At 45.6% G+C, this 14,699-nt stretch overlaps 1 protein-coding gene across 1 annotated transcript in view; it reads right to left on the bottom strand.

Annotated features, from left to right (window-relative positions):
• The window catches only part of FAM107B (family with sequence similarity 107 member B), a 127,167-nt gene that overhangs the window by 86,036 nt on the left and 26,432 nt on the right, over positions 1–14,699 (bottom strand). The window contains exon 2 of the mRNA XM_058022562.1: positions 6,521–6,599. The gene's annotated coding sequence lies outside the window, so the exon portion shown is untranslated. The remainder of the gene's footprint in view (positions 1–6,520; positions 6,600–14,699) is intronic.

A 14,699-nucleotide genomic window follows, 5' to 3' on the forward strand; every position in this document is an offset into this window, starting at 1 on the left:
ATATGAGCCTTCATTTACCTCCTCCATACATAGTACTTCATTGCCTTGAGTTAAAAGAAAGGAGAATATAAGAAGAAGAAATAAGAGGTTTGGGTTGGATATTAGGAACCATTTTTTCACTGAAAGGCCTGTCTGCTAAGGGGCCTTTCAGGACACAGAAACAATATGCCCAAAGTCTTACTCTGCAGGAGGACAGGAGAGGGAATGTCCCTTGTCACACAAGCAGATGTGAAGAGGGACAGCTCATCTGGATCCTTGCACACAGACTTTCCTGAAATACAGCAGGAAATGCAATATTTTTGAATACAAAAACTAATTTTTTATTTTCTGAAGTCTTTTTCTAAGAGCTGTTAGCTTGGAGCTGCTGGAGAGCCCCAAGTGAGGAATAAAAACCTGGCCCAAGTCTGTTGTGCCAAAGTGGCTGATCTCTCACTGAGCACAGAGGAAGACCCAATTCTGGAGAGAAGGAATCTGGGAGATACAAAAGGCTGGAGGAAAACTCCTTGCAGAAGCTTCCAGAAGAGGATTTCTATCCAGCAGGTCTGCCAGAGGTTCAGTGCTCCCTAAAAGCAATGCTGACAACCGATTGTTCTCCTGGAATTTTCTTTGGGAAACTACTTTTATGGTTAAAAGCAAAAGCTTTAATTGGTCAGAAGTTTTGCTGACTCTGTTTCAAGGATACTGAAATTTTAACTGAGAGCACTAATTCCTCCAGTAAAAAGTTTTTAATGGCTAGGGATCTATGGTGGTCCAAATGTAGTTTAAATGTAAGTGATTTATATTTTCTATTTAAAAAAAGCAGGAGGTGAGGAAAGTTTCACTGAGCACAATGAAAGAACCCTGGATTTATGTGGAATAAAATAATAACCAGGCTGAAGTGCCAAACCCCTTAATGACCACATTCCCTTTCCAGAGATGGAAAAAGAGGAGGACCAGCACCTTTTTTTTCTTCAACCTCACATTTCCAGGAACCTCTTTGCTTTGTTTTTCACATCAGGATTAGAAGAGGTAGGGGCAAGATATCAAGATAAAGGTCATCTTTAAGTGCATTTATTCTGATTGAAAGTAGGAAATGCCAGAAATCCCTCCAGATTCCCAATTCCATTTGGCCATTTCAAGATAAATCCCCCCATCCTGTGCTTGCCTATCAACCACACCAACAGGGAAACTGCAAACCATCTGCTTTTTGGGAAGCAATACCCAAAGCAGTTTGTACTGAGCTGGCTGGTGCTCCAGGCCCTGCAGCTTCTCCGTGTCCTGCAGGGGGACACCCCCAGCTCTTGGCATCTGGGGGCGCTGACAAGGAGCCCTCCCTCTGTCTGCCCCCTCCAGATGGGCTGTGACAAAGGCTCCTGCTCTCAGCAAAGACAGGGCAGCGCTAGTTCACCCAACACGAAAGGATTTGCTCTCTGGTCCCTGCCATGTCATGTGCTATTTGTATTTTGGATCAAGTCACATGTGCCATGGGTCGTTATTTTAAATTATATTCAAGGTGTGTGCTCTGTATCTGCATCCTGGGCTGCAGGAAGGGATTTTTTTGAAGTTCTTATTTTTGGCTCAATGTAAATAAACAGACTGTAATTTGGAAGAGCATCTGTGATGCTGGTGATGCTTTGAGCAAGAAAAGAATTTTTGTCAATGGAAGGGAAGCCACGTTGAGGGAGCTCCATGTAATAAAACACTTGCCCACCTTGGGCCCTTTCTTTTTTTATTTTCAGCACTGCCTGGGATTTTCAGCTTCATATTTATATATGACGTAATAGGTGCTGTGTAACAGGGATGGAAACAATCCAGATTTTTCTTCCCACAGATTCACACTCTTCCTGCAAGATCATGGCTGGCTTGACCCCCAGTCACTCACACAAAGAAACCTGCAGTGTGCTGAGGGAGGTTAATCTGGATCATGAGGTATTTGCTGGTTTGCAAGACCCAAATCAGAGGTTGAACTCCCCTTTGCACCAGTGGGTTCCTTCAGCAAAATACTTTCTTAGGACCTGCTTCATTTGCCAGTTTTTTACCTGCAGCTCCACTTTTGCTCAAGCAGCTTTTTTTTGCCAAGGGTTGGGCAGTTGAGGCTTTTATTATGGCAGCTGCTGTTTTAGAAAAAGATAAAGTTCCAGATCAGGAAATATTTCATTCTCTGGTAGCTGTAGAAGGAAGTTGTGGCTTTCTGGAGAAGCCCTGTGAGGAGAGGAGGACCTGCTGAACCCAGAAAACTGTGGTTTGCAGCTGAGCAAAAATGCAGTTGCTTCAGAGCTGGTTAAAAATACCTGTGGCTTGATCCTGCCAGAATTGAAGGAAGTCTGCCCTAGATTAAGAAAGGCATTTTTTTTAAAAAGTAATTTTGCAACAGTGCAGATGTTTGCTGTAGTGTCACCAACAGCACAGGCTGACCTGAAAGGCTGCAGGAATGAGCACAGGCCCTTGGCTCACTGGGCAGCTCACCATCCAGAGCTGGAATTTCCATATTCTTTATCACTAGAAGATTTAATCATGTTCCCTGGTGCAGGAGCAGATGGACAGCTCATCCAGGCAGCGTCCTTAATATATTAAATTACTGCAGCTACATCCACTTGCCAGTAACCTGCAAAGCCCTTGATTCCTGCTCAGAAATGTGCTTTCTGCTTTGCTTGGACCATGGCCACTTGGCTTGTGGAGCAGCTGCAGCCACAGCAGAAGAAGAGAGGAGCCACCCTGAGGGTTTTCTTTAGCAAGGAGCCAGAACGTTGTTTTTCCTTCGTTCCCCTTGGTTTCCTACTCTGGCTTTGCTTTCCAGGTTTGTGGAGGAGGGATGGGTGGTTTTTGGCTGGGCTGGGGAGCTGCCCCATCCCTGGGTGCTGTGTCCCTGTGGAGCTCACAGCCTGTGCCAGCATTGCTCGTGGTGTCTGTGATGGGTGATGGGGCTGCTGAGGCTGCAGCTGCAGAGCAGTGTCACAGAGATCTTTTATGAAAAATCCTTTCCTTAGGATTTTCCCTCCTGAGAACTGAGAGGCGTCAGGAACAAAATGTAAACAATGATTATCTGCTGCTGTGGAATGCAACAGGTGCATCTGTGATTGGTCTCATGTGGTTGTTTCTAATTAATGGCCAATCACAGCCCAGTTGGCTCGGGCTCTCTGTCTGAGCCACAAACCTTTGTTATCATTCCTTTCTATTCTTAGCTTAGCTAGCCTTCTGATGAGAACCTTTCCTTCTATTCTTTTAGTATAGTTTCAATGTAATATATATCATAAAATAATAAATCAAGCCTTCTGAAACGTGGAGTTAGATCCTCATCTCTTCCCTCTTCCTAAGACCCCTGTGAACACCACCACAGAGCAGTGCTGAGGAGGCTGAGCAGACTCACTCTGTGCATCACACAGGGCTCACGCTGAAGCCCTTGGCAGGGATCCCCCCTGTGCCACAGATGTTCCAGCAATGACCCAGAGCTATGGAGGGACCTGTCAAGAGCAGCAGGAGCAGTGTGGCAGCTCCAGCCCAGAGAGTGAAGGTGGGGCTGGCTTCCTGCAGAAAGGTGAGCGCTGCTAAGATGAGGAATTTGTAGACTAATTCCCCTACTCTTTCACTCCCCAGGCAGCCAAACACTCTCACCCCTTCCTGCTGGCTCTGCCAGGGGTGCTGCTCCTTCTTCCACCCTTTGCTGTGGCATTCGCATTCTCTGAAAAATCCCTTCCCCCAGGATTTTCCCCTGGGAAACTGAAAAGCCTCAGATAAAGGGAAACAATTCTTATCTCATTTGCTTCTCCTGTTTGTGCTCATCTGGAATGTGTTTGGAGATTGTTTCCCCACAGGTGATTGTTTCATTGCATTCTGCTGTGAGTTGTTTTCACTCTTTGGCCAATCAGGGCCAAGCTGTGTCAGGACTCTGGAAAGAGTCAGGAGTTTTCATTATTATCTTTTTAGCATTCTGTAAGTATCCTTTCCGTATTCTTCAGTATAGTTTAGTATAGCATTCTTTAATATAACATAGTATCGTAAAATAATAAATTATCCTTCTGAGAACATGGAGTCAGATGCATCATTCCCTCCTGCCATGAGGTTCCCTGCCAGTACAATACTTTGCAGCTTGTTGGAGCCTGCCAGCTCACCGGGAGGGTCCCCAGCAGCACATGGGTGCTGTCTGTGGTCAGAGATTGTCCCTTTTTGCAGTAACAGGCCTGGGTAATCCCAGGAGAGGAGGATCTGATCTAGTGCCTGCCTGGAGGGAGGCCCAAGGGGGTGCCAAGGGGAAAACTCCCTCAGCCTCACCGTGCAAAGCAGCTTCACCGCCGCCCAGCTCAGCTCCTGCCAGCTTCCATGCCCAGCCTCACAGAGATCTGGGCTGGGAAAGGCTGTTTCAGATAGATGCAGACAGCAGATGGACATCAATATGCTTCCCAGAGCTTTTGTCTCTCCTCCCAGTTCCTCTTGGCATCTTGCTGGTCCTGAACTGATTCTTTTTCAGATATTCATCCTTGGGAATGTTCAGGGCCAGGTTGGATGGGACTTTGAGCAACCTGATCCAGGTGGGAGGTGTCCCTGTCTATGGCAGGCTGGATAGTCTTTAAGGTCTCTTCCAATCCAAACCATTCTGTCAGTTTATTCTATTATTTTATGATTTATTAAAACAATCCTTTTGTTGTTTGTGGTTTTTTTGAAGAATATTTTCCTCACAAATTTGCCTTTCTGTTAGCACCATTCTGTTTTTAAGTCAGGAAAATATGTGGGTTTTTATTTTTAAAAAATTCACATTCCTCTGAGTAATATTAAAAAACAATAACAAAATCATGTCTGAGCTTTTCAGACTTTACATGGAAAATATCTGTTATTCATCTGCTTGGAAAATGACATAAACCTTGCTCATGTTCTCTCTTTGGTGGAGTTTAGATAAATGGTCGTTCAATATTGATCTCCACTTGCCTCTGAAACAGCAATCCCAGAGCTGTGTGCTTCTCAGAGCATCTCTGCCCACCAATTTGCCTGCTGGATTGTAAATGCCACAGCCAGGAGGTTCACTTGAATTCCTCTGCCACAAAAAATAAAAGCAGCCTCGTGACTGATTGCAAGTGATGGAGGGTAAAAGCTACAATGGTACAAATGTTTCATTTCCCTGCTGCACGCCCTCAGGACGTGGCACAGATGCTGCACATGAGCCCTGAGTGTCCATGCCAGGCTGGTTCAGAGCTGACATGAGTGGGGAGGATGGCACAGCTTGGCTTTAAGGCTTTTTTCCACCTACATTTTTCCCCCATCTCTATCAGTTTGAATGCCATCCCTCAGCAGGTTTGTCCTGATGTGCTGCCCTGACCAGCAGCTGCTCAGTTGTTGTTTGTTTTCCCTTTCCCAGCATCCTAAATCTCAGCATCTGCAGCTGGTGACAGCCCTTTGCACCAGGGCTTGTATTATTATCATAAATAAACAGAAAATTCCCAGCACTGGATATTACCAAGCAATTCATTCACTCACCCAGAAAATTTTAAACACCATAAATAGGTGACCAGGCAACCCTTTCCAGGTTCCTTTTCCAGCTCTGATGTCTCACTTGCTGTCTGGGTGGGCCCATATTAAACACAGGCCCTCCCTTCAATCTGTAACCACGGATTTGCTGAGAATGTTTTATTTTATTGCTCTGCACACAGCAAACCAGGCAGGGAGGGAAAGATGGGGGAAAACTACAGAGCTGAAAGCTGTGCTGGCCTCTCCTTTGCTGTGTCTTGTCTAGAAAGCCACAAGAGAAGAATGGAATCCCTGCAGGTTTTGAGCCTACAAGGCAGATACAGCAGCTGGGCCTGAGAAGGGACAGTGACACTGAGGATGGATGTTCTCTCAGCAGGCCTGAAGGCTTCTCTTTGTGAGGAATACCTCTTGTCCACTTCCCCAACACAAGTCTGGATGCAGGAGGTACACAAGGTTCCCAAAATAAATTTGAGCAGGTGAAGGTAGAAGAAGCAGGAATTTCCCACCAAAACAGAGTCAGGGTGGCAGAAAAAGAGTCTCTGCTGGATTTCTTTTTAACAGATGTTTTGGCCAATGATTTTAACAGCAAGATCTACCAAACTGGAGTTAAGAACCTTTAGCCTGGCTGTGATTGATATCCAAAACTTTACAGAGAGGTTTCACGGTCCATCATTTCTTGTCAGCAAAAAGAGAATTAAGTTCTTTATAGGGGGATATGGACAAATTCCTCTCTATTCATGCTGTAAGAGCCTGTCTCTGCAGTGTGCAGATTGAGGGAGAGATCAAACACTGCATGTACCCACAGTCACTGCCTTCTGCAAGCGAGGAGGTGAAAGCCAATTTCAATTGCATTAGCTGCAAGTGCCTGCAAGAGAACCACGGTGCTCACAAATGGAAACAGATCCCAGGGCAATAGACAAACTGTAATGGACATGCAACAAGTTCCTGTTAGCACAGATATCTCTCCTTCCATTTGCCATGATCTGAATGTCAGCACATTATCATCCCAGCCCAGGCCCATCTAGAAAAGACTGATTTTAATTTGCTCCACAGAATGGGTGCAAGCTCTGAACATCACTCATACCTGATAAGGGCTCATGCTCCAAGACTGGCAAATCCAGCTGCTTCTGTGGTGACTCTTCTTCTTCTTCATCTTCTTCTTCCTTTTATGTTGCATTTCCCAACAGAAAGCCAGGAAAAAAAAAGAAAAAGAGACAAAATTTTGAATAGTACTAATACCAGACAGAATACATGAATTGCATCAAAATCATCTTTCATCAAACACTCTTGTAACTCATGCCTAGCATGAAAGCAAGGCTCCCAACAGCCCTGTGTCAGGCATCACTCCCCATAATGCCAGTAGTACTTATGGAGGAGGTGAAGCTCAGAAATCATCAGAGAATTACACAGCATTTGACTGGAAAAGCTGGCTGGAGCCACCTCTAAATCTAAGATTTAATCTTGACACTTGAACCCTGTGTTGCCTGTCCCATGCTCCAGCTGAAGTCATTAAGCTTATTTTTCCATTTCAAAGGAGAAAGTTTCACTGGAATGATTCAATTTTCCTTATTAAAATACTAACTCCTTTCCTTTGAAAAATCCATTGATGTCAAGTACAGAACAAAGCAAAGGGCCAAATTATTATTTTTTGTGTTATTTTGCCCATTGATAAGCAAATGTCTTCAGCATTCAGAGGAAAAAATCTGTTCACAGCCACCAAACTTCTGATTCACAATCTCGGATATCTTGAGCTATATGAGATGAGCCCTGCCATCTGCTGTGCCAGCAATGGTGTGTCCAGCAGCACCAGGGCAGTGATTGTCTGTCCCCCTGTATTCAGCACTGGTGAGGCCTCACCTCGAATCCTAGGTTCAGTTTTGAGCCCCTCATCACAAGAAGGACATTGAGGGACTGGGATGACACCAGAAAAGGGCAATGGAGCACAAATCTGGTGAAGAACATCTGGGGGTGTTTAGCCTGGATGAAAGGAGGCTGAGGAAGGAGCATCTTCCTCTCTACAACTCCCTGGCAGGAGGGTGTAGCAGGGGGGAATCGGTCTCTTCTCCCAGTTAACAAGTGATGGGACAAGAGGAAATGGCCTCAAGTTGCACCAGGGGAGGTTCGTGTTGGAGGTTAGGAGAAGTTTTTTACCCTGAGAGCTGCCAGGCAGTGGAACTGATTGCCCAGGTGTCCTAGATTGCAAGGCAATGTGTATTCTATTTGCCATCTGTTAGAGGTGGGTCACTTCTGTTAGTTGGGCAGTTTTCTTTATCTCTTCCACAACCAATCCTCCCTCTGGGGAGACATCTGCTGTCAATGGGCCGGTGAGTGTCACTGCCTGGCTGATAAAATTACAGCATCCCATTGTGAGATGCTCTGCCCAGGGGGAGGAGCCAAGCATTCCTACCTGGATATAATCTCAGTTTCTGGGACACCAGAGCAGCCTTTCCACTGGATTTCCCAGAGGAACAGCTGCCTTTTCCACTGGATCTTCAGAGGAAAACTCCATCCTTCTACAGGATCCCTGCTCCAACAGAACTACATCTGACACTGCAGGAGGGCTGCAGCCACAATTCCAATTGGACTGCTACCAACACCCTGACCAACAGGGGGTCAGGTTGTATTTTGGTTTTTCTTTGTATTATTGCATGTATTTTGGTGGATTTTTTTCCCTTTTCCTATTATAAATTGTATTTCTGACTTGGAGTCTCTCACTGGTTTTGCTTTCAGACCAGAGCACCAGGGAGGTGGCTGAGTCCTGAAGGTATTTAAAGCTGTGTTGTTGTGGCACCTGGGGCCATGGCCATGAGTGTGAGCGAGGCAGCCTGGAGGGCTCTGTGCTGGCAGTGGCAAAATGCCACAGAGCTGCTGGCAAGGCAGGGAGGCACTGCTGGACATAAAGCAGGCAGATCATATTCGTCTTTCAGAGTAGTGTTTCCAGATTAAATATAAGAGGGAAGCTCAGAGAGGTCAGAGGCTGAGATTGACTTTCAGAACAGTGCCTTTGACGTCCAAAGAGGGAGGACAGGCTTATTAAAAATGCAGTGTGGATTGCAAATCTGTCACACACCCAAGGCACCACGTGGAGGGGGAGGATGGATGAGGAGGTTATGGAGAACCTGCTGACAACAGCAGCCTCTCAAGTGACGGGTCAGTGAACAGTTTGCTGCTATTCAGCATTGTTTTGACAGAAACTACACAAAGCAGCCGTGTGGGGGGCAAGGAGCAAATGTTCTCTTCCACTTGGAAGCTTCTTTGAAATCTTGTGGTGGGGAAAGAAGACCATGAATGAGAATTAAGTTCTGCATTGACTTAGGAAAATCAGTTTTGTGAGGCAGAATGGAAAGGGGAGAGAAGCAAAGTGGGAATAGTGGGGATGGAGGGGAGGAGATGGCAGCAGCAATGACAGAGAGGAAGAGCTGGCAATGCCACTGGGATATGCTGGGTGAAGGCTCCATCAGCTTCTGCCATCTCCCTGGCTTTCCACTGCTCTGGAGCACACCAGGTTCCACCTGCTGCACCATTTCATGGCCACACTGAAAGTCCCTGTAAGAGTAAAGCTGATGGTGCCCACCACAAGGGGATATGCCAAGAGGGAGCCACACCATCTGCAGGCAAAGGCTTTGTAAGCCCTGCACCATTTCAGTCCCTCTCATCATTCATCCCTCAGCAGCTCTCTGAGGGCTGCCTCACCACCACGATGGCAGCACCATCAACTTGCTGCAAATTGAATCTTCCCCATGGGAAAATTCTGGATGGAAAGGTCTAAATAGGAAATTCTTCATGTTTGGGGAAAATTCAAAAACAACAGTATTCATCAGACATTGAAGGCAGTGACTCAAAATGTTGCCCAGGTGCCTCACAGGTGTTTAGTTTGGGTTTGAGCTTATGGATGAGTGAGGTATGCTGGAGGTGCTCTGTTCTCATTTTACAGGTGATACTCTGTCTCTAAAACCATCTCCTTTTTTCAGGAAGTGGAAATTTCAGGCAGATCTTGGGGACACAGAAGCCAGATATCCTGGAAGATACAGATCACAATGCAGTGGGGACTTGAGATCAACCTTGTGAGTCTTTACTGCAGCAGACCAAAATTTTGGGTTATTTCATGTAGCTGCAGGATGTAGCATCAAAGCATCCAAACAAGTGTAGCTCCCTGCTACGTGGGGCCACCACTCTCTCCTGGAAAATTCAATCAGATTTAAGTGTTTTGACTGTGGTGAGGCTCTGGAACAGGATGCCCAGAGAAGCTGCCCCATCCCTGGAAGTGTCCAAGGCCAGGCTTGATGGGGCAATGTGGGATTCCTTGGTCGGGAGCTGCCAGGTGGATCCAAGGGGAGAGTGTCACTTTTCTGCTTTTTTATTTTTAAGAATAAATTAATTTCTGTATCTACCAGAAAAGCAGTAAAGGGAAGCTAGGAGAGAAGCCATGTGGAGTAACAGACTCCCTGCCAGTAAATGCTGGGAATATCTTCTCCATTCCATCTCCCAAGGATGAGAGGAAGGAAAGTGGTCCCCTCTCCATCAGGCACAGGTTTAGCTTGGCTTGGATCCTGTCGCAGACATCTTTTATGACAAATCCTTCCCTTAGGATTTTTCCTCCTGAGAAGCTGAAAGGCCTCAGGAACAAAATGTAAACATTGATTATCTGCTGCTGTGGAATGCAGCAGGTGCATCTGTGATTGATGTCATGTGGTTGTTTCTAATTAATGGCCAATCACAGTCAGCTGGCTCAGACAGAAAGTCTGAGCCACAAACCTTTGTTATCATTCCTTCCTATTCTATTCTTAGCTAGCCTTCTGATGAAATCCTTTATTCTATTCTTTTAGTTTAGTTTTAATATAATATATATCATAAAATAATAAATCAAGCCTTCTGAAACATGGAGTCAGATCCTCATCTCTTCCCTCATCCTAAGACCCCTGTGAACACCATCACAGGATCCAGGTAAACTTTCCCAGAGTATCAATGGCTCTGGAGCTTGCAAGCACTAAGCTTGTGTCTCTCCTTGCAGGGAGGGTCACACCTCAGCCCAAAGCTGGGATGGTGTGCCCAACCCAGATGGATCAGGGAACAATGGGACAAACAGAGCCTGAGTGCTCCTCCCTGTCAGGATGGGCTGGTGAGGGAGGGCTGGTGTGCTTAATGCCAGGGGGATGAAATAATGTCTTGAACGAAAGCACCAGGATAGGCAAGAGCCATATTTATGGGTGTGCAGGGCAAGTAACATTTCATACATATTTCAGCCCTTCCAAGATAAAAAGAAAAGGTTTTCTTATGTGCCTCGTGGAATAGATAAGAGGATTTATAACAGCTACATTTCTGGCCTATAATCCTTGGAAATGAATGCATTTGCTCCATATGCCAACTATGACATAGAGACAAGCTACATGATCAGCTCATTCCATCATGTAATTTGGGCTGTAACAATTAAAGCTGAGCTTTCTGTTTCCCCTTGGCCCAGCAGAGCATGCAGCTGTATCACCCTGCAAAGAAATGGTCATGTAGCTGAGAGCCAGCCATGGTTTTAGCAGTGGGGTGCACAACCCTCACCCCAGACCTTGGCCCTTTACCTCTCCCCTCTTCTGCTGTGCCCCACCTCGTCTGGTAAAGTCACCTCTGGCTTCCCACCACCACACCTGGTTTAAATTCTGCAGCACCCTTCTATAGGAGAGTTATTTGGGAATGTGTCCAGCAGGCACTCGTCACCTCCATCCCTCTCCGTGAGAATCTGGGCAGAGGTTTGGCACAAGGGGAGAGAGCTGGGGAGCAGAGCCCTTTGCCCCCACACAGGCTGGAAGGGCTCTGCCTGGGGGAGAGGTTGAAAAGGAAGCCCAAGGCTGAGGTAAGTGGTAGATGAGTGACCAGCCCAGAAACTTGAACAAAGGATCAATAAACCCTCCTGATTCATGTCCCAGGTCCGTGTCAGGGGAAGGGGACAGATGATAGCAGGACTGTGGCTCTGTTTGGACTTTCAGCTTTGATTGTTACATGTTTCTGATGTGCTTCTGCAGCTTGTAGACAAACCACAGAATTTTCTTCTTGGCAGAAAATCTGCCTTTGTGCTTCTCTAACATAGACTGTGTCTCTTCAGTCCCTGACAAAGAACAAAACCCACTGAGTCTCCAGGGATAGAAGTAAAGCCTGGAGAAAGCTGTGGGATGCTGAAAAAGGCACTGATAGCAGGGTGCACAGGAAGGATGGAGGATGGGTGTTCACACAGGTCCTGTCTGCTGGGTCTTTTCAGTGCCCACCAGGCCAGCAGGGAGCACTTGATCTGACAGATGGTTTCCTTCAGCCTGGACAAGCCATGGGGGACATCCCACACACCCACACTTCAGCTTCCGCTCCCAGGCTCTCCTAAACCCCACCAAGGGACCTCACTGCCCTTTCACACAAATGCCTGGAGGCCAGAGCTGCCCTCAAAGTGTCCACATCCTCATCTGAGAGCTATCAGAATGAATGAGCAGAAAGGACTTGGGGCTTGTTCTGGCCAAAGCCCTGACAAAGACACAAACTTGGCAGGGAGGTGCCACTGTGAAGGTCACTCAGAATCCCATGTTTATAGTGTAATCATCACCACTCTGAGCTCCCAATAATTTAGAATAGTTGATGCATTATTCATGCAAACTTGGGATTGCCCCCAGGGACCACAGCACAGGTGGCAAAAGCCAAGGCAGGCTCCCTAATCCAGGCCCCAGGGTTGGAGAGGTGTGGCAGTGCTCACAGGGGTCTGAGGATGAGGGAAGAGATGGGGATCTGACTCCATCATTTCAGAAGGCTTGATTTCTTATTTTATAATATATATTACATTAAAACTATACTAAAAGAATAGAAGAAAGGATTTCATCAGAATGCTAGGTAAGAATAGAATAGGAAAGAATGATAATAAAGGCAGCTGTCTCAGACTCTGTGTCTGAGCCAGCTGACTGTGATTGGCCATTAATTAGAAATAACCACATGAGACCAATCACAGATGCACCTGTTGCATTCCACAGCAGCAGATAATCATTGTTTACATTTTGTTCCTGAGGCCTCTCAGCTTCTCAGGAGGAAAAATCCTAAAGAGGGGATTTTTCATAAAGGATGTCTGCGACAGTGAGGCACAAATCAGCCATTCTGGGTGTCAGATGGAATCTCTGCCTTTCAGATGGTGGACAGCGGAGTGTCTCTAATCCAGCCAGACTGGCACTGTTTGTGTGGTTCACCTTGATAAACCCATGTATAAAAACTTCACCTGCCCAGGACTGCAGTTGGTTTTAGTGGGGTCCCAACAGGTGCTCAATTCTGGGCATATAAAACTTGATATAAACTAAAAAAGAAAACTCCATCCTACCCCATCAGCAAAGGCACCAGCCTGACCTCAAGGTCAGCAAACAGCTGCTGATCCACACTGCCACCCATCCCTCACCCAGATCAGAGCTCTCTGAGCAGAATATTCCCCTTTAATTTAAGGTGTGGGTCTAAGGCAAGCACATCTCTCCACAAACAGTGCAAGTCACAAAGCCCAAAAGCATGTGGGAGCCAGAGGCTGCTCTTGGTTTGGGGTTTTCAGATCCAGAAGAAGCTTCCAGATGTCTCCTGAGCTTCCCATTGCTGCAGGATCTGAGCTCTTTCTGCATAAAATCAACAGCAAGTCAGTGGGGAATTTCCTGGACCCATTTGCTTTCTCTCTTTTCTTTTATTTTTTTAATATACAAATAGATGTATAGAAATAAATACTATTTCTCAAAATTGTATTTGAGAAAGGTTTTGGGGGTTTTTTTTGAGAGGATTCACTTCTCACCTCATTTATTTTGAGGCTGTTGGAGTTACAAGGTTAGTGGCAAAGCCAGCACTGCAAAGTGGCTTTGGGAAGGGTTCTCTTTATGGTAGAATGGCTTCTCACAAAGAGAGGTGGCATTTTGGAGGGGTTTAAAGCCAGTCAAACTGGTCTTGCCTGATCTCTTCTCGAAGTTCACTCCCTCTTGCTGGTTTTCCTCAAGGAAGAATGCTTTGTCACAAGCTCTCTCCAGCCCTGCCCTAGGCTTTGTGATCAAATGCTGAAGCCCATGTAAACAGCTTTTGTACTTTCTGCCTGGAAAACCTCTTTGTCCACTTACAGAAACATTTTCTCACAATTTCTTTGGGCAGAAACCACTTTCCAGTTGAAATAAAAGCCTCACTTTGTCTCTCTCTAAGCCTTTTGATTGTATTAAAAGGCACTGGATGCATCAACAAAATTTTAATTCCACCTCAAGATAACAAAGGCCTCTCAAACACTTAACTCGAACGCCTCTGCTTGGAATCAGGTTCCAGCCTCCATCCTGTTTTTCAAAAACAGAAGGTCAGTCCTGATCTTCCACCCTCTGGGTCTCAAAGGAGGTGCCATGAGAGTAAACTGGGCCTGCAATTGTTGAGCATCTCTGAATTGAGAAAGGGTTTGTAGCAACAAACTGAATGAAGGGGAGGAGGAAAGATCCTAGGCCTTGTAATAAATACAAGATTTAAAAAAAAAAAAAAAAAAGCCTTACTGTGGACATGGAATTTTATTGATTTCTTGCAGAAATTAGTATATTCATGGAAATTTTTGAAGGCTTTTCCATTTGGACCAGTTTGGAGGAAAATCAAAGTTTGCAGCTTTTTGTTTTCCTAGGAATGATATACCCACCAGAAACAGACTGTGATTTACAGACAGTTTTTCTGTAACCAATTCACTGCTACAAAACAGCACATTCCCTGGCTAAACTTGTTGATTTCCATGGTTTTTCCCTATCCTGATTTCTGCCTTTCCTGCAATATTTGCTCTGTACTTGCAAAAAGACACACATGAGCTCCTGAGTACAAGCTGAATCCCACTCACCCAAACCAGAATTTACTGCCAATCACCCAATCACCTGAAATAGCCTTATTTTTAATAATGACAGAGTGGCTAAACCTGTAAGGAGAGTGGGAGTTAAATTAAAGTTACTTGTCATTACTTTAGAAAGTAAGAGGGAGTGGCTGTCACTGTCATATTTTCTGAAAAATCCCTTCACCAGGATTTCTTCTCCTGGGAAGCTGAGAAGCCTCAGAGAAAAAGGAAAAACAATATTATCTCATTTTCCTCTCCTGTGTTTTGCTGCTTTGGAATGTGGTTGGAGATTGTTTATCCAACAGGTTTGATTGGTTTCATGTGAATTGTTTTAACTTAATGACCAATCACCATCAGCTGTGTTGGACTCGGAGGAGTCATGAGTTTTTCATTATCATTCTTGTTAAGCCTTCTGTCTGTATCCTTTCTCTAT

Source organism: Melospiza georgiana, chromosome 4 (assembly GCF_028018845.1).
Source record: "Melospiza georgiana isolate bMelGeo1 chromosome 4, bMelGeo1.pri, whole genome shotgun sequence".
In the NCBI taxonomy this organism is placed as follows: domain Eukaryota; kingdom Metazoa; phylum Chordata; class Aves; order Passeriformes; family Passerellidae; genus Melospiza; species Melospiza georgiana.